The following is a 2,595-nucleotide window of genomic DNA, read 5'->3' on the forward strand; positions in this document are numbered from 1 at the left end:
CTCCCGGGCGCTGCGCATCCCTGCCCCGCGCCGTCCCCTCGGCCCGCCCGCCCGGCCGCGTCCCGCTCAAATCCTTCCCCGCCGAGCCGGGGAAACAGGCCCCGCGACAGCAAGGTTCCCGCCTGGGGCGGGGGCGGCCGGAGCGAGCCCCGCACCGCACATCTCGCTTGATTGCGCGGGGAAGCGCGCGGGGACTGCACGGCGCCCAGCCCGCAAAGGAGTCGTGAGGCCATTAAAAAAAGGACCCTCCGGCTCTCTGGAAAGAGCCAGCCCGCTCCCGAGGGAGTGCTTGGGGCAACTCCACAGCTGGTTTCTGTCCAGTTTTCATCTAGGCAGCGCAGAGCAGAGCAGAGCAGAGCAGGGCCCTCCCCCTGCTAGGTGGGGCCATCACCGGTTCCGACCTCCCCTGCCAGGGCCCCCACTGCAAGCCAGCAAGGGCCAGAAGCTGCGCATAAACCGGCGTAAGGCATCGGAAACCGGTTCAGATCTGGAACCCAACAGAAGTTCAGTGCGTGTAAACTGCTTTCAAAATGGCCAGAACCCGTTTATGGTAAACCTGGATGGCTATAGTATCAGACTGAGCTGCTTATTGAACTTCTCCAGTTTCAAGCTCTGCTCCAGCCAAGCTGGGAGACGTGCTCTAGCAACCGCCTGGCTTCTGGCCTGGGCTGCTGCAGGCATGTGGCTGCATTTCCAGTACCAAAAGTGGATGTCTGCTCACTTGCTTATTTGGTCCAATCTACACAGTTTAAACTAACCTGCAAAGGTTGAGTTGATTTGCCCTTGGGCTTTTTGACTGTCTCTACTAGAGCTTCTTGGAAGAGCTGGCGGTTCTGATTGGGGGGGTACAGGTGAACCGTAAAACCACTGGCCCCCCAAAACAGACTTTCAGTTCCTGATGGACAATACCACCAGCTCCATTGGTCATCCGGGAGGGTGCATTATTAGCAATCTGACCAAACCTAAGTGTTCAAAAACCAATTAAAAAAAATAAAAACAGATTTGAGGATCTCCTTGTTTATTTCTTGCTCCTCCCCTCCTTTTCTGAGCCCTTGCAAATCATGCTTTCATAATGTCTCCTGGAAACAGGATGGCTATAATTTTACCCTCTTTTATGATCACCAAGATCCTCAGGTACCCACATGACTCCAGGAGAGCCAGCTTAATGGGAATTACCATGTATCACCTCATTTATGACTGTAAACCCCTAAGAACTGGCAGACTATTAGCAACTTGAACATTGTGCTGAATTATATAAAACCTGAAAAGTTTCACTGTAGATTTGATCTGTCACCTGCCATGATACAGGATACTTACTTTATTATTATTGATTTCACTTTTATTATTCATACAGCACCAGAACTAGTAAAAAAAAAAAGCAGCAGAGACTTGGACTTTTGTAAAATGTTGAGATGTAGACAAAAATTTCCATTGAAGTTTTGAATTCCAAAATATTTTGACCAGCTCTGTTTAACATTAGAGGCATGCTTGGTACTTCATTGAAGTTGTGATCTCCATGAAGACCAATCAACAGACTTGTATAATTTGCTAGTTGGTATTAATATAAAAGGATGTTTATGCAAAACAAACCTTGTATTCAATTAAATGGCTCCAATAGTGATATAATGTTTCCCTTTTCTCACTGGAAAATGGAATTTGTAACAGGTTGTTTTAAGGTAGATTTTCATAGAACCATTAAAAAAATAGGTTTGGGAAGGACTTCTGGAGGTCATCTAATCCAACCCCCTGCGTGAGGCAGGATCACCCCTATCCAAACCATCCAATACAAATCCTTGTCTAACCTATAACTAAGACCACACAATTAACCCTGTCACCCAACCTAACCTGTCACAGGGAAAGCAGGGAGACAACAGTGGTCAGTGTCCCATTGCTGCAAGGGTTGTCAGAATATACCCAAGAGATCTAACGAAGAGGGCCAGCTGCACCTCACCCCTCTCCACTACAGAAGAAGGCAAAACTCCTCACAGTCCATACCAATCTGACCATGGGGGAAAATTCCTTTGAGGTCTGACTGGGAGGAGAGACAAGACCCTCTAGCCAGGACCCTTCAGCTTTCAGTCCCAGCAGAAACATTATCACCCCCGCCCACCCGAGTCAAAATCCCCAGCCATGGCTGCAGTCAGCACCCACTTCTGCCACTGTCAGAGACAGTGGATAGTGGGCTAGATGGACTACTGGTCTGACCCACTATAGACTCTGTATGCATGTGCAATGCTTCTGAAGAAGGTGAAAAAAAATCTTGGCATGTAGCAACAGCAGGGGAAAAAAATCCTTCTCAGCCTCATGTGGCAACCAGCAAAGCCCATGTCATATTGAATGAAATGGTTTGAATGTTTGTAATGGTTGCCCATTAGCCAGTTTCAGGAAGAAGATAAGATTTATCTCCTTATCTAAGTCATTGTTTTTGGACTACGTGCAAAAGGTCCTGACTTAGCTTAAAGTCTTAATTTGAATTTTATCTTTAGAAGTCTTTTACAAAAAGCAAATATCCTGAGTTCCGAGAGATCAAACCCTAGAGCCTTTTGACCAGATTGGTAAGAAAAGGTCACTTGCAGTGGTATGGAAGTTCCCCAA

The sequence above is a fragment of the Alligator sinensis genome, unplaced genomic scaffold (assembly GCF_000455745.1).
Source record: "Alligator sinensis unplaced genomic scaffold, ASM45574v1 scaffold699_1, whole genome shotgun sequence".
Classification (NCBI taxonomy): domain Eukaryota; kingdom Metazoa; phylum Chordata; order Crocodylia; family Alligatoridae; genus Alligator; species Alligator sinensis.